General features: G+C 36.2%; 2 pseudogenes; one reads left to right on the forward strand and one right to left on the reverse strand.

Moving 5' to 3' along the window:
- The first annotated feature begins 937 nt into the window (after positions 1-937).
- LOC145219367 (uncharacterized) lies at positions 938-18,595 on the forward strand (annotated as a pseudogene).
- Positions 7,031-8,212, reverse strand: LOC145217374 (uncharacterized; annotated as a pseudogene).
- Positions 18,596-25,049: the final 6,454 nt, after the last annotated feature.

The following is a 25,049-nucleotide window of genomic DNA, read 5'->3' on the forward strand; positions in this document are numbered from 1 at the left end:
AGGCAAACACTTAAAACACTGCATACCTATTTGAAGTCATACTTGGCCAACAGAGTGGCCACTATGCACAAGTTTAAAAGCATTGTATGCGAACCTGTTGACACAAAACAAACGGTCAGACCGACGAGCTGTGTTTCTCATAGCTGTTTATAATGTTCCATGTTGTGGTGATATTCAACATGTCACATGGATAACGTTTAGTTTGCAGGATGACAACGACATTTTGTGCATAGCACACGGTACATCGGTATAATTTCAATCGAAAATATAGGGTTAATAACAATTAAATTATACAAAAATTGTGTCAAAACTAACTATATATTCAGTATATTCAGTTTTATTAGCACGTTTTGTGCAAAGCTAATGGCACGAAACTAGCATCGTAGACCTGAAAAAACATAACCTGTTTGCATGGTTGGTATTCAGACGAACTTTCCTTCAGCATTCAATCGCGTTGTTTGTCTTTTGCTTGCTTGTAAAAACGTCGCACAATGCATCCCACGCTATCAACTAAACACGTTTGTGAATATTCGGTTAAATTAAGATCCGAGTCAACACATGAATAGCTATTATTGCATTTTTGAATAAACAACAGAACTGAAAGTAGAACTCTGAAACAACATGCGGTTTGTGTTGGTTTGACTAACAGGCGGGGGCTGCTTCGCTTTTCACAACAGACGTAACATCCCTAATATAACTTCTTCACTGGTTGTCAATCCTTTAGCTACAACTTTATGTTGGATTACTTATGATAATAAGAACATGTTCTTTGTTCGTATGTGGTCATTAGGCGGGTTTGCTTTGGCCATGATTTACTTGACAAGGTTTATTATAAAACAACTCAGGCAACTTATATAACATAATTAAATATGTATGGCTGGCAAGGAGTAGAACTTTGTAAATGTGTTCTTTTTAAAGATTTTCACTGTATTCAATCATGAATTATGATGATGATAATATTGGTGCTAATGCCTATGAAACTATAAAGATGAACGAAGGACAAAAATCATCATGCTCCAGCTAATACAGTGATACCAGGTTAATGTTCCAAAACGTTTAAGGGGTGCAATAATATTAGTTTTTTTTTTGTATTTTTACAAAAATAGATAAAACGTAACAAGATATATTGGCAATAAGTCAATTCAACAAAACTTTAATCTGCATCGTACCTTGTTTGAAGCAGAATTCCTGGAAACACCCTCAAATGTGTATGAAAAACCTATATCTAAATTTCATAGAGAAAATGGAAATACGTTGGGTCTACAGGTGCAAGAACATGGTAAGGTGTTTTAGGAAAGTTATCAAAATCATATTATTGTTTTCGTTTAGAAAATGTAAAAATGCAATCAAAAAGAACTGACGAAAAGTGTGTGCAAAAACAGAGCTTCTCGAAATTGAAAATAATCGTGGTGTGTGTGATTGTAATTCGGGCAAATCTTCGGCATATTTTTTTATTTGTGTATTTTGTGTTTTATAGGCCAGTTTTAGTTAACACAGCTGCATTAAATGCAAACCATACACCACAAAGTAATAAAGATAAAATATTTCTTCCAACATACCTCCGGGCAACATTTTTTTCTTCGCACATTCGAAATATCAGGCATGTCCCAACCCTTAATATTCACAAAAAATTTTCTGCACTGAAAACGCTTTTGTTTTTCTGGTCCCGGTACCTCTGATGTGTTTGCAGTGGCAACATGCTCTATCAAAGCATCCAGGGAGTTGTTGAATCCGTGGAGTAGCTCAAACTTCTTGTGGAACAAATCAGTTGATTCTGTACATGATGGAATATTCAAATTGTGAGGAATACAGGAAAGCTTCCGTCGATAATACGTAAACAGCTTGTCGCTAACAGAAAAAAAAGTGGAAGCGAGGAGAATTTTAACATAAAAAATCATAGTTGGTAACGTAGTTCTGCGGTGTAAATAAATTTTTCTACTTCTATTGGTTGCACATTTTCGTGCTGATAAGTCATTATGTTGAAACAGTAATCAAGTTTGTATTGTCAACCGATTCAAAGAGTGTCTGTCTTGACGCTTGTTTTATATTCAATCTTGTTACAGCCGTGTTTTTTTGCCACCGTGATTAATTGTTTGCATACTCGTTTTAGACGCCACCCACCCTTTCCCACTCGACCAGCCCAACACGTTTGAGACGCGACGCGGTTAAATTTAGCTTCCAGTGAGCACACGCATAGTTATTAATACATTATTGCACAAACAACAAAACTAAGCGATTACTTGGATTAGCAATAAATGCCAGAAAAAAATATTATACCTGTCAATATGGCAATAAGTACATCTGTAGTGTTCGGTTTATCTTAATGGTGGCAAATGAGTCTCAAGGCTACAAATTAAAGAGGCATGCCACCGTCTTTGACCTCCCAATCCCCTGAGCTAGTCAGGAACGAGAACTCCACACAAATGTCCTGCACTTCAGTTCGTTTGTTTATTGCAAGAGAAAGAAGAGATAGATCGAAATGAACGAGTGCTGTTTTACATATACCCCGGATGAAGGCGTTAAATTGGATACGTGTGCTCTTGCACAATTACCACACAAAGCAGCGTCCGATCACAGCACCGGATAAAGCACAAAGTTAAATTGCGTAAACACCAGATTACAAAGTCGCATCTACATCCTAAATAACTCCAACAGGAAATATTTCATAGTTCAAAACACGATTTTGCAATCCTGTTGAATAAAACCGTTGCCGCTTTTACTTCCTTGCGAGCTTTGAGCTAACAAGTTAAAACGATTTAATTACGTTAGCTAATATGTCGAAATTTGCACCAATTATATCGCAACCGCTACCCATCTTTGATGACCATAGAATAGCGACGAAAAAAAATGTCAAATCAAGTTACGTACTGTTGCTTGTATTACAACAGTGCTAAAATGTTTAGGCATATATTTGCTTAGCAATTTTTTATCAGTGAAATTTTTAACTTATGTATATGGCTCGTTCCTTAAGAATAGGAGGTGAGATGAAAAGGGAACTTCCGTAAACTAGCAAGTTTTTGCGCTAGATCAAACGTTTCGACACAATCGTTTTAGAATCAATCTGCAACTCTGGAACAACATGTTGTTTGTACAGATGTAGCATTCCCAATATAACTCCTTTACTGTTTGTAAATCTTTCACTGTAACACTTCACGAAGGCTTGGAATGCTTATAATAGTAGGAAAATATGCTTTGCTCGTTTGTGGTCATTATGCAGTTTGAATTCTTCCATGTATTGTTTGTCAAGGTTTACTATAAAAACCTGAAGCAACTCATGAATCACGTCAGATATTCTTTGATGTCGGGCAATGAGTTTAGCTTTGTAAATATTTTAGTTTAATCAGCAGTAAGGCAGAATACAGAGCTTGTGTCGCTTTACCTCATATGGAAGGTGGAAAACTGTTTTAAATGCAACAAATTCGTGAAACCGATTTTGTAAGAGTGTTTACACGCATTTGAGTTTACTTTTCTTGCATTTAAGGTAATGGCGGTATACAATCTTAACAACTAATGTTGAAAATGGAAATTTTCGCATGTGATGTCACGTGTGTTAGCATCACGTTTTTTACTAGTTTTTTATAGGTAGTTCATCGCATTATTGTTAGTTTCGTTTATTTTAATCTCATTACACCAGGATAGTATTTTTAAGTATGCTTTGCCTTTGCACACATGTTGTTGGAAATTTGTAGCATAACTTAAATACAGGTCTTTTTCTACGTTCCGGGACGTATAATGTTTGTTTAACTAAATTTGTGTCAAAAGTTTTAAACATAACATTTCGTGATTTCAAGCAGATGAACACAAAGCTAACATCTTGTTTCAGCTCATAGTACTCTTAATAATAATTGAACAACTAAATTGACGAGATGGAATTTCAGGATTTTAACTTCGAGCAAAGTGATGTTTTTGATCAGAGGTTTATTGAACGTGGAAATGTAAGACGACATAAGCTAAAACACAGTATTCGGAAACTTTATCGATGTGATGTTTGTGAAAAAACTTTTGTCCGAAGTGGAACTTTGAAAATACATATGTTGAATCACACTGGAGTTAAACCACATCGATGTGTTGTTTGTGAAAAAGGGTTTGCTCGTGGTGGAGATTTGAAAACACACATGATGACCCACACTAAAGAGAAACCAACTCGGTGTGATGTTTGTGGAAAGAGTTTCATTTTTAGTTCAAATTTGAAAAGACACATATTGACCCACACGAAAGTTAAACTTCATCGATGTGATGTTTGTAATAAAACATTTGCCAGGTCTGACAATTTGAAAGTACACATTATGACTCACACTAAAAAGAAGGTCCATCAATGTGAGGTTTGTGAAAAGCCATTCAATGGCTTTTCAAGTTTGAAAATACACTTGTTGACTCACAACAAGAAGTAACTTTAGCGGCATGATGTTGATTAATGGGTTTACTTGGACTGAAAAAATGCCTTTTTGTACGTTTGTTTCACAACAGTGTAAAAAAACTTGTGTCACACAGAGTAACCACAAAACGGTAACTCTACAGTGCCGGCAAAAAAAATCTTTTCATTCGGTGGGCAAAAAAAACTTTACATGTAAATTCTGCATAAGTTCTTAGCTTACTGTTTTCATCAAAAGCATTGTGTTACAAAAACGCTTATAGTTATTTCATCACCTACTGTCTGGCTACACTTCACTGCAAAGCCATTGCTCTGCGTGCCTAGTGTTGCTTTACAGCTTCGTGAATAGTAAGGTCGTGAAATCACACAATATTTTGTATTTTCTTAAAGTTTCGAGGTCTTGTAAAAAAATTTTAAACACGAAAATGGGTCAAAAGAAGATGCAAATGGAAGAACAATCTTGTGCCTTGACTTTGCTAGAGAATAGAGATTCTGTGATTGCTGTTGCCAGAGATATTGGGGCTCTCAAGAAAGGTAATTTATCGAGTAAAAGGTCAGCGGCGTAATTGCCAAACAGGATGGCTCCGAAGAGGAAATCAGGTTCTGGCGCCAAGTTTCATTTTCTCTAATACGAAACATTATTAAGCAATTTCTGCTTCTATAAAATATAACGAGCCACGATGTCTAGATAATATAAGTTTAGTAAAGTTTTCGTATTGTAAAAGTGACTTTGGTTTGTCATAGTTCAGTTCACTCGCATTAACAACACAAAGGTTCAGCTGAAAACATCCATAAGAAAGGGGGTTTTAGGTTCGGTCTGATTCGGCCAAATTTTCGGTTTCGGCCCGATCCTTTTTGGATGGGTTCGGTTCATCACTAGTTGTAAACAATGCAAAAGAGAAAGAAGCACGAAACAAAGCCAAAAACTATCAATTTTTTATTTCTGATGTGTCCGATTAAAAAGTTAAGCGCAGACCACGTTTTTTGGTCAGGTAAGCAGGTGTTGCAAAAAACTGTTTCTCTCGAGTTTTACCTCGTCGCATTTGTCCCACAGGTTGGGTTGGTCGTTTGTTGCGAAAGGGGGCGAAAAGCATTCATTTTTTTGAGAGCGGAAATATTGGGCAATTACAACTGTTCCACATTCTCAGCTGCTCATAAAAGTTAATCTTTAGACTTTTTATCATAACGTTTTTAACCGTCGCATCGCTGGGAATAAACCTAAGCCAGTTACGAGCTTTTATGTCACAGTTTTGGCGAGGGGAATGTTGGTTAGTATGGAAAAACAATTTAGGAAACCCTCTAACATGCAGTCGCGCTATTCCTGTTTGCGTAAGACGGCACTGCTCATGTTTTTGCACTAGCTCTGCAAACTTTAGTCAAAGTTTTGGATTCATTGAGTAGTTGAACTTCATGTTTCGTCAACCATATTTTCAAGCGTATGAATGGGAGGCAAATTTATTTTCTGACTTAAACTTTCGCTGGCATTTGTTAATTGTCGCTGTCCGGCCATCAATCTGCAGTTGTGTTTTTATCAAGTCTTCTTTCAGGGACCTGTCAAAGTAACCACGAAATGAACAGGAACATGTGCTGCTAAGAAATTAAGTTCAATCCTTAATCATCCAGTCTCGTCTAGCGCTGTAAGAACTACCTTTGAACTTTCACCCAGTCCCGTCTTTTAGTCATATTAAAAAAAAACGCTTTTCCGTAGTGCAGTCTAATTACGCAAAGAAACTGCGTGTCGACTTCACCCAGTCTCGTCTTATAGTCATGTCTAACAAATGCTTTTGCGTAGTTCCGTCTAGCTTTATAAGAACTATAAGTAAACTTTCGCCCAGTCCCGTCTTTTAGTGTCATATCCAACAAACGCTTTCCCGTAGTCCCGTCTAACGTTATAAGAACTATAAGTGAACATTCACCCAGGCCCGTCTTGTAGTCATATCTAACAAATGCTTTTCCGTAGTCCCGTCTAACGCTATAAGAACTGTGTGTGAACTTTCACCTAGTCCCGTCTTTTAGTCATATTGAATATGCGCTTTCCCGTTGTCCCGCCTCTCCCGTCTTTTAGTTTGGCACTTTTCCCGTCTGTCCCGTAACCCCATCTCTCCCTTCTTTTAGACCTCGATTTCCGTATTCCCGTCGTCCCGTATTCCCGTCTTTTAGACATGCCCTTCTGCCTCTTGGGGTTCAACCAAATTTTGTTTCAAAGTATCCTTTACTTCAAAAGCCCTTACTTTGAAAAACATAGAGATTGTGTTTCTGTCATACAACACATCTTTTACATTATGGGGTCGACACCTTTTTTTGCACTGCGGACCGTTTTTATGATTTTAACACGCACCAGCCTTCAAAAAACTACGTATGTTTAGTAAAAAAAAACGCCTAAAATTATCACAACAAAAATGATTTAATGTGTTTACCCTGAAAAGTACACGGCTGACATCGAACTTCTCGCGGACCGGCACCGGGGCGAACCTTGATTGTAATTTGTGAATTGGTAAGCTTTGTAAAATATGATTTTCTAATCTCGTTGTTTTCGTTGTATTTACGTTATCTCTGGTTCCAAAACTCTCATCATCAGATATTTATTAACGAAATAACGGATTTTTTCCCTATTAGTTACTTACAGACTATTGGGTCAGACATGTAGTGAGAAGTAATAAAAATGAAATAATTGTTGCCTTAGGCGCATGCGGCCCCAATTACCGCAACCACGAACGAGAGAGACGAGGATTTCTAATTAAGTAGACAAGTAGATTATTATTAGACCGTATCAAGCATAAAGGTGACATTTCCCAGTAAAAATTATAGTTATGACATGTACAGTTGCTGCATTTTAAGATTAGCAATCGCAAGGTAGAGATTAAAAGTAAGGGGAGTAGGCAATGTCGTAGTAAGGTAATCAAATTCGTCCGTAAACAAAAGTCAATCAATAATTATACTTCCCTGCTATCCGATTCTCAGATCGCCCGCGGATCTAAACAATCCGGCCTTTCGTCTGACGAGTTGCTGGAATCGGCACGCGTCGACAATGACACTTTTATTGCCGGCGACAATTGTGTCCTTTTCAGCCACCTTAAATGATTGAAAGTTCGTTGGTTCGCTAAACGATGCGATTTCATACGCGTTTTCAGCCAATGCGTCAATGGACAAACCGTAATCAGGCGCCAAAAACGACTGATTCAACAACTTTTCGGCGACCGGCACTGGATCTTGGTTATCGCCCGGAGGAACCAAATTATCAACAGAGACACTAGGGCGCTTACTTTCCAACGTAACATCGGGAAGCGACTCATTTACCTTAGCAACAGGGTTAACGCCAAAAGCCTTTATCAGAGCCTGTTTTAGATCGTCATACGAAAGACAACCACCAACAGCACCTAAAATGACGTGGCTGACCTTTTGCGCTTGTGCCTGGTTCAACACAGAGACAATTAAACAGAATTTCTCAGCGTCGGACGTTACCTGGTGGCTTTGGAAAATGTTTTCCACCGTTGTAAACCAAAATTTTACCGTATCCGTCCACAGGGGAGGTAAATTAAGTTCACCAAACCCAACAGGCGCAGAATTAATTTGATAGCGGGGTGTAGAATACTGTGCATCACACGGTGCCTGGCTACGTGGCAAAAACGGCGATGCTGCCTGGTTTCTATCTGAAAACTTGACAGAATAATCTGGGCGTATCTCAGTCTCAGAGTAATACAATACCGTTGGTGCAGTCCATGCAGGCTGGACAGGCGTATCATAACAATGCGTCGCAGCGCTTACAGAAACGGGAACGAAACTAGCAATTGTCTGCATCATTAATTTAGGCGTTATTAACAGCGATTTTATCAGAAGGTTAAATGCGCGACAATCAATTTTAGTTTATTGTACTGACCCAGTGGGTAGACAATTAAACACTCCGTGTATCTGACTCTAATAAACAAACAAACTATCACTGTCGAAACAAACCTAAAAAGACGCAAACTGATTTAACGTTCCCACATTATATTTCAATAAAGCATGCCAAGAAAGCGCCTCTTGCGGCTAAACACGCAACACAAAAGTCGCCGCGCACGAATCAACTGTGAGACATCAATTCTAATGCGTACTCTAGTCACTAGTCACTAGTCACTAGTCACTAGTCACTAGTCACTAGTCACTAGTCACTAGTCACTAGTCACTGGACAATGATGTTTCACTTTCACTTTTGGGAACTATAAATCTTAAGGAAAAACTTAGTGAGGCGTATATAGACTTTCAATTATTGAACACAACAAAAAAGTGGAAAAAAATCGTGATATTTTGTCCAAAATAATAGACTGCATTTTGTTCTGTGGAAATTTTGAAACTCCCTTACGTGGACATGATGAAAAAGATGAGTATTGATATAATGGACATGTACTGTTTGTCTAAACAGTAGCTGCTAAATTGCTTCACAGGAAGTGTTTCTTAAGAATGAACATTCTACAGACAAGATAGTAGTGACCACCAAGCACATCCTATTGTTGACAAATAAATACTAGTTACTGAAATGAAAATGTTTCTGTAGATCTGATGTTCATGATTACTTTGAAAATAATCTAGATGATGTTTTGACAAGTGAAATTACTAGGATGAAAAATCCTTTTTGCTGTTTCCATGAGTCCTTTGAAGGCAAAGGCAAAACAGTTTGGATACAAACCTTTGTTAGGAACACCATTATTTCCAAAAGATTTGCACTTGCAGTGCTAGTACTACTAAATAGAAAAACAGTTTCTCAGTTGTCATTTGGAATGAAGGAATAAGCTATCAATTATCATGCCCAAACTGTAACTTTATGATTCATTTTGGTTGTAAAAAGGAAGCACAAGGTTTAATAATATGGTTTAAATGTAAGTGAGAGTGTTGTAAATTTTAAAGCTTGAAGGAGTTTTGCACTTAAAAAAAGCAATTATAAGCTATTTGCCAGCAAATAAAGCAGCAATTATAGCAGTTAAAAATCTGAAAGACAAATAATAGTCTGTACACAAAAATTCAAAAAAGATGTTAAAATAAACAAGTTCTGACACAAATGTAAAGTGGTTGTTAAATTTGTCAGTTATGATACCAATAAACAGCTGTATGGCTAGTTTTTTTGTGTGACAATTATAATCTGTGAAGTGTCATATAATATGTTGAAAACGCTGACTGTGACCATAAGGTTACTTAAATGAAACATGACCATTTTTTTAAATGTTGTCGAACTGAAATACTTCGACCTTTTTCCAATCATCACTTTTTTTCTATATTCTTGTTGTGTTTTACCGTATTTACAACCGCTTAGTTTCGAGTCTGTGTCACGTGTGTTTTTGTTCCACATTATTACTGCATGTTATGGTGTTTAGCCGTCGCTGTGCAAGTAAACAAAATACACAAATGATATCGTCTGATATTTACACTCGTGTACATTATTGCGTAACAAAACTTACGTCACAATGGAGTTTCTAATTAAGGTTTGTATTACTTGTTTTTCTACACAAAACAATGGCTAGAAAACTATAAATGTAGGTTTTCTATATATTGCCAAGTAATATATGTTCAATAATGGCTAAAATTTTGAGCAGCACCCCCACAAATTTTAGGCACGAGCCGCCACTGGTTATTATCTACTGTATTGCAAAATAGTAATTTGCAATAAATATAGTGTAATTAGCAGTCTGTTTCGTTGTTGGTGTTGCAAGAACTAGGCGGGCAGTTTTGATCAGCAACTTGTTTGTCAGTTGATTTGAAGTCGTACGTCAGCGTTTTGGTTCACATTAGATAAAACAAACCATTTCGTTGTTGGTGTTGCAAGAACTAGGGAAGCAGTTTTGATCAGCAACTTGTTTGTCAGTTGATTTGAAGTCGTACGTCAGCGTTTTGGTTCACATTAGATAAAACAAACCAGTAGGCCGCAGTAAGTAAACAAGTTTTTATGGTATAACAAAATAAATCACACTACACTTGGAAACAACCAGCAACTCCTGCTAAACATGTTGTTCGAAATGTTGTATTGATTAATAGACGGGGGTTGTTTTTTTTGCTTCCCACAGTAGAAGTAACAACCTTTAAACAACATCCTCACTGTTTGCTGGTTGTTGGAGACTGTGTGCATTTAAATAAAACTCTAGTGGGCAAGTTATGCACATACTTATGTTTTTCATTTTCTGTAATAAACGCAAACTGGGACGGATTGCCATAAACCTTGCTGGACTATTATATTGTGCTTTCAAGTTTGAAAAACACCTCCTGCCATCAATGTTCTGCTCCTATTTTGATCTCACCGCTAACATTCATTCTCAGTACAAACGTGTGAGTGCGTGTATATGTGTAAATTTTGGTGTAAGAAGGGGTAGCTGACACGGTGACCACAGAGTCTTTCGCTACCCCGCACATTTCTCTTTTTCAATTTTTTTCGTATTTTTCTTTTGTTCGGATATTTCGTGCGAAATAAACTTACTTACTTACTTACTTGCATCGATAGTGAAACAATTTTTCTAACCACGCAAAAACTGATCTTGATTATATAAAACAATGAAAAACTGTACGTTCAAACTTGAAAAAAAAGCTGAGTAAAAAATGAAAAAAAGCTGAGTAGCAAGTTACAAAATTATTCCGGAAATTGATATCTGACCTTGTGATATTTCCAACATTGTTGAGTTGAGTTTATTTCGCTCGGTAAAACAATTGCACTGAATTATTCACCTTGCCGGAGATAGCTGCGCAACGTTGAGACGTTAAAAAGCGCGACAAAGTGGAGGACACAGTTGGTGGAGAGATGAGAAACGCGCTGCAGCTACACCGTAAGTTATACCTACGCCCCCAGGGCAAACAGCGGAAAAAAGGCTCCAGCAAACACACAAAACATCGCATATCTCCAGTTCTAGTACAGGTAGAAAGGTGAAATTTCACACCTGTACTAAGTCGAACATGCAGAATTTAAAAATGCAAAAAAATTTTTTTGCCACAAAATTAAAAAAATTTTGGGCCGAAATATCCCGATTTTGGTAACTCAAACTAAAACGGGAAAAATAAAATATTGCTCATTTTTTTTGGAAAAGCTTTACGTTCCTGAAAATCTAAGTGATATGCGCCAAACTTCGGGGCGGCTGGTTAAAAAAATGCAATTTATTTGAAAAATTTTAGGACGTAAAAAGGTGGCAGTTTAGGTTTGGCGCTCAAATTTTGGGGTCAAATCTCAACAGATTTGAATGAAACTTGCAGGAAATGCAAAAAAGGGTCATTACTTTGCACAGAAAAAATATCTACTTAAAAATACCTAATGGTAAAAATTGATAACCGATTAAATGTTATTACTGCCAAATTACATTTTGGAATAAGTACGATCTTCAGTTTATCTTTAAAAAACGCAAGAAATTGACACTTAAATGCAATGAATCACACACATATGCAATTATGAGGTATTTAGGCTACTATATTGTAAAAATCAAAAGAAAACATTGATTCTGAGCGAAATATTATTATATGTATATTTGTATTAGCTGTTTCTTTTTTAGGGTGAATGATTGGCGAAGCGAGTTTGTTTGTATTGAAGGCATAAAGAGCCCCGAATCTCTCTACTTGGATGACTGCAATGACTTTACTAGTAAATTATCTGTGTGTGTTTTTACATTTTTTTGGTTCAAAAATGTTTTGGCACCAAACGCAGATTGGGACGGTTTGCGTACACCTCGTTAAGTGGAACGACTCCAGTTGATTATGCTCATTCTAGGAGAGATTTGGATTCAACAATTATGATATTTTATCGATAAAGTTTATCAAAATTGTGATATTTTGTGCAAAAAAGGTCAGAAACAAATGTGTAACCCATAGGACTGAATGTGTTTTCTTTAAATACTTTACTTCCGCTTTAAATTTCTTTTATCGTGGTTGATGATTATGTTGTATTACATTATTACTAATTTCATATTTTAAACATAAAATTTCGTTGACAAATAAAGTCTTAATTGCTTTTTTATTAAATCTACAATTTACTTTCATTACATCTTAAATTGCCATTGTAATCAAACACAAACACGTTTTTGTTGGTAGATATTGTACTTACTTGCTTCATTGCAAATTAGTCATTTCACAAAATTTAAGCTCGAAATTTCTGCCATTGTTAACATGTTAAATTGTGTTGCTGATAACAGAAGTCACGTGACTGAACTGAGCTTGAATCTGTAAATAAAGAATATTTGAATTATTTTGATATGCGGTAGTACGTCGTTGGTTTAAACCACGTTTGACAGTTATCGATTTGTGGGGTGAAAATTTGCAATGCCTCGTATTGTATGACATGTTGCAAGATTCAACGCATTGACAAAAACCTAACAATTCTGTAATTTAATCTGTTCAAATCATGCTGGTTGTGTGGATATACGAATTTAATCATCCTTTTTTATCAAGATTTTATTCATTGGTCCCAACTGGACCTGACTAGCGAAACAGTGCAATTTAAGTGTATAAAACAGGACACGCTCATCATTTGTTTATTATTATTTGATAAAAAAAACTAATGTAAAATATATTTAAACAGTAGAAGAACTGGTTAGAAATATTTATTTCAGTGGTTTGCAGTCAAGTGACAAACCAAAAATCCAAATGTTAAAAAATGTGATTGAATGAAATATCATAATCATGTGCATTAGGGGAAAGAAGCACACTTGGACTCAGCAAATTATATGTTGTGTTTACTATAATGTTTTATTATGGCAACATCGACAGTTTTCTCTTGTGGTTTGTTATTCGAATTAAATTCTGCTTGTTTAAACAATCAGATAACTTAAATAATACAAACTTAGCCACAGTGGTCAAACTTTTTATAACGCCCGCTTTATAATGTACATGCAGAAAATATCTTGCATCTGTTACAAACAAATCTCCTGCAGTTAAAATAGCATCGTTGCGTTTAGGCAACACACAGAAACACCCCCCCCCCAAAAAAAAATAAAAAGTAAAATCAACTTGCATCGTTAGACCGTTCCTCCCAATGAAGGTGATACGAGCAATGACTTACTGGTCAAGCTCTCCGATTGTGATCATCACCCTTCTTCGGGAGCATCCCACTTCCTCTATTAGTTTACGAAGATACCTAAGAGCTACCCGTAATCGCAAAATTCGACAACTTGAGCTCCTGTACTCTCAGAATCACATTACTAGTGCGGGCACTGGCTTTATCTCACATAAATCTTGATTTTGGGGATTAGTGCAGAATGCTCAAATCTTTTTAGGCTCACTGCAAATCTCAAATCACCACATATAGGCTACTGGTAAACTGCATTTACAGCCCACACTTCTACCAGTCCTTGGCAGATTGAAACTAAGCTATTTGAACAATCGCTAATTTTCAACTTTGCTGTTGATATAATCAAAATTCATAACTTTTTTCTGTGTACGGTTTTAAAGATTATAGACTCCCAAATACCATCGCGTAATTGAAATGCTTCTTTTTCTCTGTTCTTACGTTCTTTTACTATCATTTCTTGGAACTACTAGCTACTAGCAGTCGGTCGCTGCGGAAACCACACAGTTGTGAATTATGACAAAATAAAGTGCGTTATTACCCCAAATGTATATATTACACCAGTGGTTCTCAAACATTTTTGACCGCGACCCAAATCTGAGTTTTATGATCATCTCACGACCCAAGCTTCAAACATCAAAAAATCTATTTTTTTCTGATATGCATGAAATAGAAAAAAATCCCAAATCTAAAAATGTTTCCTTTTACGAATACTTACTCATCCCAATGGTTTATAATCTCTTTGCTCATCCTTAAATGCTAACTGTTACATCTCCACAGTTTCGCATGATTAACTTGTCCTATTATTTGCCGTGCTATGACGTTACAATCGCCATGTGCGTAACGGTAAGGTTTGAAGACTATTGTCTGTATGTGGTAGTGGTTGGTTTATTTTAATGTACAACGTGGTCGAGTGAGGTGACTTTACTACTACTACATAAAGTAAATTTGTTTGTGTTTACTTAATGCAGTAATAGTTTGTGTGGGCAGAATTGAATCACCATAGCGCGACCCATTTTTTGACCCTGCGCGACCCATACTTTGAGAACCACTGTATTACACCTTACGCAAGGTTCACTTGAGCACGATAACAGTATGTAATAAAACGATTATATAACTCTGATAATTTGTGCTCTGGCCAAATTCGATAAAAATCCGTAGAAATGTAAACACTGATCAAAATGATAAATTGTCTGGATGGTGTAATGGTCAAATTTTCAAAAAAAATTTGCATCCGGCCGAAAGGGCAGAGTGAACCCCACCTTGACCCCCCCCTAACCGAAAACCTGCGGACGCCCTAGTATAGAATTACTTCAACCTTTTCGCGGTTCCCGTAAAATTGCTTCACGGGCTTCAAGGACCGCTGACCCCAGTTTTAGAACCGCTGCACTAGAGTGACCACTATTAACACTTTCGATCACTTTGTATGCAACCCTGTTGCCAGAAGACAAATGATTCTCTTAAATGGTGTTGTACTATAAGCAACTAATGTGTAAAAAAGAACTTTTCGCATGTGTGTTGTGGGAGGAAATACACATTCATACGTTTTTTCCAGATTTTGACAGAATTTAATCATGGATGATGGTGATGTAGATATTGGTGCTAATGCATATGAAACTATTGAAGAAAGATATTTTCGTCATGCTCCACCTAATATAAGACACCCAGGTAAAAACATTTTGTGAAAGTTTATGGTTAGTTTACGAACTGCAACATTATCAATGCATATAAAATAAGTTTTATTGTAGTTATCGAAATGTACAAAACAGAAAAAAAGACAAACAAATTAAATTGGCTATAAGTATATTGAGCAAAACTTAAATCTGCATTATACCTTTATTTTGATAATCACTTCTTCCACTTAAATGTAAAATATTTTTCGTATCTAATCATATATCATGCGTTTATGAAAAAGAATTTCCGAAGACATTCTCAAATGAGTATGAAAATCCCTTACCAAAGTTTCATAGAGAAAATGGAAATACATTGAGTCCAACAGATGCGTCTGTGCAAAAAAATGGTAAGGGCGTTTTAGAAAAAGTTTATCAAAGGTGAAATTAGTTAAACTTTTCTGTTTCAACTTAGAAAATGTCAAAGTTCAATCCAAAAAAAGTGAAAAAAAGTGTGTGCAAAAACAGATCTTCTCGAAACTGAACATAATCTTGGTGTGTGTGATTGTAATTCTGGCTGCTTCGGCGCTAGGTTTCGGAATACTTTACTTCACGAAAGACCAGGTGTGTAATATTTTTTTTGTAAAAGCTATGCAATGTTTCTATGCAACAAGATTCTTTTGCTTTAGGACGAAACGGAAGAACTTTATGAAAGTAAGTCAAATATTCGAAAACATATTTGGGTCAACTAAATAGATTTAAAAGTTATATCAATGCTAAATGTCAGAAACATGATCGTACAATTTTTGAAAAACTGTCCAAGAAATCAATATTTTAGTTTTGTTTGAAAACTCTCTATAGGTAATTATTTATTACTTTCTCATACGTTTACAAATACAAATGATATTTGTATAGCACCACTGACAAATGGACAAGCAGCTTTAAACACAGCTGAATATGTGACAACAACCCCCAAACTTGGTAATGATGTATAGTTGTTGTTCCAGTGTTGCTAAATTATTTCTTTAGCACTGCAGACAACTGGACAAATCAACTTTAACACAACTGGATCAGTAGCAACAACACCACCGCTTGGTACTTTCCGCAACCCTGCAAGTTCATGTGTTGAACTGAGAGATGCTGGTTTTAAAGATGGAATCTACGTCATACAACCGTCACTCATATCGTTTGAGGTATTTACCAAATCATTTTACTCACATTATCGATGTATTTGGAAGGAAAATAATAATCAATGCATAAATGTATTTAGACAGTGGAAATATTGAAATATATAAAAATTTAAGAAATACAAATGCATTTAGGTTTACTGTGACATGATAGCAGCTGGTGGTGGATGGATGGATTCTCGTGGCCACAATAAACAACAATAATTTCAATATGACAGAAGCCTATGGTGGATCGTGGTTTCTTACGACGTCAAACAATCACCAAAATTACTTGAGTAAATTTGGCAATGTAACACAAATTGCTACAGCTCATTTTTACTATTCAATTCCAGATTATCAAAATTGAATGAACACAAATTCATTCGGAACATTTGACAATTGCACAAAATCAGATTTCAAAAGTCAAGCTTATTACGAATATCAGGTAAATATTGTGTGTTGTAAAAAGTGGAACATTTTTTGCGACTACAATTTTTCAGGGAAAAGACATTATGTTACGTCATGTTCCAAACCAAACTCCACTGGGTGTCAGCAAAGAGCAAGGTTTTCTGCAATATCAAACAGAGAACGGTTTTTTGAAAAATCATGGAGGAAATTTGCTTAATTTGTTTACTACTCATTATCCATTAAAATCTACAAGTGGTAATGTACTTAACTTTGCGATATTTCGTTTTTGACAGTGGTAACACTATATTTTTTGTTCTTGAAAATTATGTAAATTTGGTGTGTGCTAACAATCATTTTTGTAAGGGTGATTTATTCGATGCCAGTTCTGGATGATTTTAATTGATTAATTTTTATATCCAAGCTTTCTTTCCTGATGTAAAATCGATGTTGGATCGACTTGCTGCTAAATCCAAAGAAATTACAAAGCATATTTCTGATTTCTATTTTTATGATTATGATACTGGTTCAATCTCGCTACGCGATAACAACGTTTATTCCTCTGGTGGAATGCTGGTAATATATCCACATGGCGGTATTTTTGAGGAACCATAAATAAAAAGTGTTTGCACAGGCAAACATTGGAACAAGCCAATCTTGCTATCCCAGCTCACATAAAGCAAATTGTCAAGACGGCTATATACATTATGGTTTGGATTATAAGTAAGTTAATTTTTTTAGTTTTACTGGTTTTACGTAAACTTCTACTGTTTTGCTTAACAATATAGATGTGATCTTGGAAACATGATGCAATCGAGTCGAAAAACGCATCCTTTTTTTGCCTTGTTTGCGGTGGGAAATTTTGATAATTGCTTTTCCAGCATGAGCTTTTGGGTAAAGGAATAACGCATTAACAATTTATCTGAAGTCATTCCATTGTTTTATGATTGATATGTATAGGTTCGTTCTTTCCGACCAAATACAGAAACCATAGTTTTGTACGAAAGAAATCACACTCTCAACAATTTCCTTTTACATTATGAAGCACAATGTAGAAATGGGACTTTGTATGCCAGCTTGTGTGATGTTTGGTTTCATGTCATAAACACTGAGGTAAGCTGGATTCGAAGCCTGTTTGTGGTCAGTGTTTCTTCTTCTTTGCAAATGCACAACTCAATCCATTTTCTAACCAATTCGGTAATATATGAAAATTTTCATCAATTTTACCCAAATACGCTCGAGTTATACAAGAACGAAACTAAGTGAACTCTTTAGCTATTTGATCGACATCTAATATTTATCACTAAAACCAAAACTGTAATTATAACTGAGAAATAAATTCAAATTAACGTGTTATTTGTTGTTTGTCACCTAGAATTGGAATTCATCTGCAGCGCCAACTACAGAACCGTACAAAATAACATATTTATCACACTATTATTTTGGATGGAGAATTCGTGAAGCTGTATCTAACACACTTTTCGGTTACACAATGGTTGCAAGGTAAACTGTTGTTCACTGCTGAGTGTAAAGTGATATTACTATATAATAGTGATCTTCATGTTGTTGTTATATTTGACTTTCCTGCATAGAAAAAATGCTACTTTGATATCTGAAACAGAGATCGACGCTGTTACCTACAAAATATTGGAAATTATTTCAGAAACTGACAACTTTTGTGAGTAAAATATTTCAGCAACAATAAATCATAAAGTAGTTTGTTCTGTAAGGAAATATTTATAAAATCAGGTTTGAAATATTCTTCAATTTGTGTAATTAAAACTACTCCAAACCAATCGTCAGCTTTTTGTATACTATTTAGTCAAATGATTATTTTAAACTTGGTGTTACAGGCCCGAATTGCTCTTATGGTGATGATAACGTACTTTCAGTACCAGTTCAATATTCCATCGGAAACGATTCAGTGGTTAACTCGATGCTGCCACCAAGTGTAAAACCTCTACCGACTGGTTTTGTTCAGTTTCGTGCTTATGGAAGAACTGGAAGTGTTTATGCCATGTGTCCTGCTGTTAAGTAAGTCGCAGTTCAGGTACAACAAACTGTACAAAAATACAGATACAATTTAATTGTAGTAAACGCTTAAAAGTAACGGGGCTCACATTGGTGCCTAAATGATACAAAATCTGAATTGTTTAGAGTGGATGATTGGAGAAGCGAGTTTGTGTGTATTGGAGGAATGAAGAATCCAGATACTCCCTATTTGGATGACTGCAATGATTTTACAAGTAAATTATCTTTCGTTCTCTTGAACGTTTTATCTTTGAACGTAACATTTTGATTCAACCCAGATTGGAACGGATTGCCGAATACCGCGGTCCAAAAAGTTACTCCAGTTGATTATTCACATTCTCAGAGAGATTTGGATTCAACAATTATGATATTTTATCGATAAATACGATAAATTGAAAACTGTAAATAGTTTTAATGGCTTGTGGTTATCATTGTACATTTCAAATTAACTCATTTAACTTTTTTTATTTGTGTTCTAATCCTAGAATTAGAATATTTTAACCCGTGTTTTGTTAAATGAGTATGTGTTTTAGTAATCAATCTATTGTTTCTCGCAAAATTCAACTTCATTTTTTTAATTATCAAAGAAAAGTTCGTATCTCTACACCACCCTATACGAAGTGTTCTGGTTGATACCCAATGCTTTTACTACACAAAAGCCCTCACTTCGTATTAGCCTGCGTTTTGGATTCGATTCTATAACATACAAGTTTTTTTTTTCTGTCTTTGCCTCATACAAGGGTTTTGAATGCCGATTGCCTATTAATCAAATGCTAAAATGAAAGTATATATACTGACAAATGATTAAGCGTTTCATCAATACAAAGTACAAGCTTCGGTGTATCAAATGTGATTAATTGCTTGTTTAACACACATGCGAAAACGAATCCATATTTAAGATCGAATCGAGTTCTGGCGTCACAAAGATGCTGTCTATTTCTTTCTATTTATTCAATAGTTTTGTGTCAACAAGACTTGTGTTTAATTGCATATTACAACAGTGTTGTTTGTTTTCTTGCCACAGTGATTGATCGTTCGCTTGCTCGTATAAGACGCCACCCACTCTTTCCCCATTCTACCAGCTCAACACATTTGAGATCCTACGCGGTTAAATTAAGACTCTCAGCACCAAATAGTTATTAATACAATCTTGCACAAACAACATTTGTGACGAACGCGTATAAATTAAAACTTCAGTGCACACGTTAAACCGGCTAAAACTTACTATCTACTTTATGGTAAAACGATAATTTAGAATACATATAGTGTAATTAGCTGTCTGTTACGTTTTGTTGTTGGTATTGCAAGCAAATAGACAGGCAGTTTTGATCAGCAACTTGTTTATCGGTTGATTCTAGGTGTACGTCAGCGTTTCGGGTCACATTAGATAAAATAAAACCAGTAGCTCGCAATAAGTAAACAATTTTTATGGTATAATAAAATTAAAAAAATACATTTCGAACCAATGGTGTTTTGTTTAATAGGCGGGGTTGTCTCTTTGCTTTCCACAGTAAGAGAAACAAAGTTCAAATGACATCCCTGCATGCGCTTAAATAAAACTCTGGCGGGCAAATGATACACATACTTCCATTCCTCTACGCATGTATAATTAGTTAATAAATCGCAATATATTTCAATTTACTAAGTTTGTGGACATGTTGATTAATTGTACATTGTTGGTAATTAAATGATTTACAAAAATTACCACTTTTTTGCCGAACAGTACACACACATATCGGCCATGATACACCATATGCTTTGATTTGGGTTCATGAAATGGGTTTTGTACAAGTTTGTTACCTCTCAACAACATTACATGCCTTCTTTAGTTTGACTTGATTGGATATTTCGTGCTATACTTTAGTGTCATTGAGTCTAACATTTTATGAAGTCCTAGACCAGTGGTTCCCAACCGGGGTGCTGCGGCACCCTGGGGTGCCAATTGCAATGCTCAGGGGTGCCGCGAGATTTTGATATTGCAATACTGCGACCCATTTTTTATTTTAACTTTAACCCCTTAAGTGCGGAATATATTTATTTCTAACCGAGTTTCAGTGTGAATTGAGTATCGCGTCTCGCAGTTATTCCCAGCTCCATTCTGGAGAGTCGCTTCGTGTCGCTTAAGTAGATACTCCGTGGTAAGCCTTTGGATTCGGGTAGAGCTACTAACACGATACGTTTCTCCTGATCCAAAAGTGCTTAATTTTGAAAACGGTATATCTCAAAAAATGCTAACGGTTAGGGCTATTAGGGTTGGGGTTAGGTATCAGCACTTAAAATTCAATAAAACTAACCCAAAAAATTAGTTACTAATGTAAAAATTTTATGTAAATATTTCCCAACCCAACCCATTTATAGCCGCTAAATAAATAATTCAGCTCTTTACGCCACCTACCGAAAATTAGGCACTTTTGGATCAGGAGAAACGTATCGTGTTAGTAGCTCTACCTTTGGATTCGCGCCCAGGAAAAAAAACAGAGTGAAAGAGATTTCGACTCGTTTGTTTCTTTTCTTTCCATAAAAAAGTTTGAATAGCATAACGATGAAAATTTTAAGTTTATGCACAAGCAGATGCCCCTCGACGCGTTCTGGATATGTCGTGAACTGTAGGTATGCCAAAAATTTTTTACTGTAACATGTTTGTGAAAAACACCAAACAGGTAGACAAAAAAAATATTTTTGGATGCTAACCAACATCAAACGCGTTTTGTGCTTTTTCTCGAAAACTTGAAAATTGCAGTTACTAGGTTTTACCAAACGACGGCAGCACTGTCCTAGACAAACCATTTTGATATTCCCTCAATTGGTTTTGCATTGTTTGGAAGTCTTGTCATTGGACACGCTGGAAACGGAAATTGTTGCACAGCCGCCGGCCGCAATGCGAAGTCAGTTAATGCCAGTTAGCGACAACTCAAGTTGAGAATTATGATTTGCAACTTCAGACAGTAATCGCACTAATGTTTCTTCTGTTTGTAAGGCCGGTGATTGTTTTGTAAGGCCGCGCCAATAAGTAGGTATGTTGTGCCTGCGAATATGTCCAAAAAAAGTTTAGTTGAGTTTCGAGATCCAATATAATTCATCTAATTTTACTTAATACAACTGGGTAAGTATTATTTGTAAGCACAGCACTTACGCTTTTTTAAATTTGTAATATTGCGTTCTAGGATGTAAACATAATATTCCGTTGTTCTTAACAGATGGGACGGCAATGTTGGTAATACCTTAGTTTTAGTAAGAAAGACAAAACATTTTTATAATACCTGAACAACTAATTTTAATAAAGATGACATCTCTGGATTTGGACTCAGAGGCAAGTGATATTTGTGATCAAAGGCTTATTGAAGGTGGAAACGTAAATCGACTACGCTGAAACACAGCAACGAGAAACTTAATCGGTGCAATATTTGTGAAAAAACCTTTGCACAATGTGGAATTTTGAAAAGACATATGTTGACCCACACTACAGAAAAATCTCATAACTGTACTGTTTGTGAAAATTGGTTTACTCGTATTTGAGATGTAAAAAGACACATATTGACTCACACCAAAGATAAACCTCATCGATGTGATGTTTGTGAAAAAACCTTTGGGCGAAGCGGAACTTTGAAACGACAAGTGGTGGCACACGCAATGAAAAACCTCATCGGTGTGATGTTTGTGAAAAAAAGGTTTGCTCGTATTGAAAATTTGAAAGAGCACATACTGACACACACTAAAGAGAAACCACATCGATGTGATGTTTGTGAAAAAAAGCTTTGCTCGTGGAGGAGATTTGAAAACACACATGTTGATTCACACTAAACTTAACCACATCAATGCGTTGTTTGTGAAAAGAAATTCAGTGTCATTTTAACTTTAAAAACGCACATGTTTAATCACACTAAGGAAAAACCGCATCGATGTGATGTTTGTGAAAATATGTTCAGTATCATTTCAAATTAAAAGGACACATTTTGACTCACATTAAAGTGAAACCGCATCGATGTGATGTTTGTGATAAAAGATGTACACAAAGTGGAAGTTTGAAAACCCACATGTTGATGCACACTCTAAATAAATGAGTCCATCGATATGATGTTTGTGATAAACCATTCAATGTCATTTCAAGTCCAAAAATACATTTGTTGACTCACTATAAAGGGTAATCTTACCTACGTAATAAATAAGCTATTGCTACCAGACTTAGTATCAAGTTTGTAGAGCTCTTCTGGCAAATGTATTTTTATTCCGACGTTTCGACGTCCTATACAGGTCGTCTTCGTCAGGGTAAATAACACTGGATGCGACTAGTACAGTGCACGACAAACAAAGGAAAAAAGAAAGAATAAAACGTAAGCACGTCATAACGCAACGCTAACAATAACGAATGATTGGGCCTCTAATCTTTGAGCAGGTGCCTGTAGCACGCTGAAAGTTTTGATGTCCATTGTGTTGCCCCGTTGGTGAATATTCCATGACTCAAGAAATATTCTTTTCGTGTAGTCAGGCTCCCGGGCCACAACAGACGCCGCATTGAAATCAATACGGTGGCCTTGTGATACCGCGTGATTGGAAAGGGCCGACTTCTTTGCGTCCCTGTTGGCAACATCCCGTTGATGTTCTTTTCGCGGGTGTTGAGTGACCTTCCAGTCTCCCCGATATATTTTAACGGACATTCGGCGCAGCAAATAGAATAGACAACACCTCGTTGTTCAAAGGTATTGATGGGTTCTTTCGGGTAACTCAAAAGCTTGCGGAGAGTATTGGCAGGTTGGACGCCAACCGATATGCCGAAGTCGCACAACATACGCCGTAAAATATTCGTCAGTTTCGGTATGTACGGAAGTGTCATAAAGCCCTATGTTTTTGGATGGGTCACCTGTTTGGGGTAAGTTGCTCGTCAAACGCGGAGAATCCAATTGGGGTAGCCGTTAAATTTGAAGGTTTTGCAAAACCTTTAGCAGTTCCGCCTCGTATTTGTCGCTATGAGTGCACATGCGTCGTACCTGATCTTTCAGGGAACGAACCACTCCTCTTTTCTGGTATGTGGGGTGATGAGATAAAAAAATGTTTGCCGGTACCGGATTCTTGCCGGTACTCGTTGTGGTACACTCTCGAGTACAAGCCACCATCATCGTTTCTTGTGACTTGAACATCTAATAATGAAAGACAGTTTATCGATTGAAGTTCCATGGTAAACCGAATGACTGGCTCCATTTTTCAGTATTATTATGAAAAATTATTATTAGAGTAATAATTTCGTATTGTCAAATACAAACCAGATCAAAGAGTGTCTTGATGCTTATTTTATATTTAACCGTATTATAGCCGTGTTGTTTGTTTTCCTACCGCAGTGGTTGATTGTTTGCTTGCTCGTATAATACGCCACCCACCCTTTCCCACTCGACCAGCTGAACACGTATCAGATGTAATGCGGTTAAATTAAGATGCCAATAAGCACACGCATAGTTATTAATAAATTGTTGCACAAACAACAGAACTGAGAGATTCCTTAGAACCATCTGGTAAGATTCAAAGTCAAAACGGCAGTCGAACTAGGTATCAGAAAGAATAAACAAAACACGTAGTATCTGGCAAAATACCAGAAATCAGATTTATAATGAACGCATAACGTTTAACCGGCAAAAAGTTATGAAATGCAGCTATGCAAAAAAATTAATAGTTTTATTTGATTACAGTCTAATTACCAGCCTGTTACGTTTTATTGGTAAAAGCCAGTTTACCAATTAGATCAAACGATAATTTTAATTGATTGTGGAGCAATTGGCAGTTGTAGCTGATACTGCAAGTACTGTAGTTAGGAAATTTTAATCAGCAACTTGTTTATCAGTTCATTTGTATTGAGTTGTCCGTCAGCGTTTTGGTCACTTTACAAAAAACAAACCAGTAGGTCGCAATAACTAAAAAAGTTTGTATTATATATTAAAGCAAAAATACATTTGGAACCAACGAGCAACTCCTGCAAAACATGTTGTTCGAAATGTTGTATTGATCAACAGGCGGGGGTGTTTTCTTACTTCCCACAGTAGACGTAACCACCTTTAAATAACATCCCTACTGTTTGCTGGTTGTTGTTTGTGAGAATGCGTTGAGAAGATTGTGTTGCTGTTTTAGATACAATCATTTACCGTTCAGTTTTAAGGTAAAAACAGCATCTTTATAATAGAGGTTAGGAAGACTTTTCAATTCGCAATGTTTCCAAATGTCAGAAGTAAGCTATTTTGAGACTGTACGAACATTTGCTCGCGCGTGTGTCAGTTTAAGTCGTATAAAGATTGAAAATGAGTTTAACTAACTCCCTGTTGGTAAAACAATTTTCTTAATGTTCGCAACTGTTGACCCCAGGAAAATGGTAGCATACACGCTGTGCGAAATTAAGTAAAAATCAAAAATGGCTAAAGCTTCTGCAAATAATGACACTGGTGCATACGAAACCATAGAAGTTAAAGGGCAGCAAGTTG

Source organism: Phallusia mammillata, chromosome 3 (assembly GCF_965637545.1).
Source record: "Phallusia mammillata chromosome 3, kaPhaMamm4.hap1.1, whole genome shotgun sequence".
NCBI classification, from domain to species: Eukaryota; Metazoa; Chordata; class Ascidiacea; order Phlebobranchia; family Ascidiidae; genus Phallusia; species Phallusia mammillata.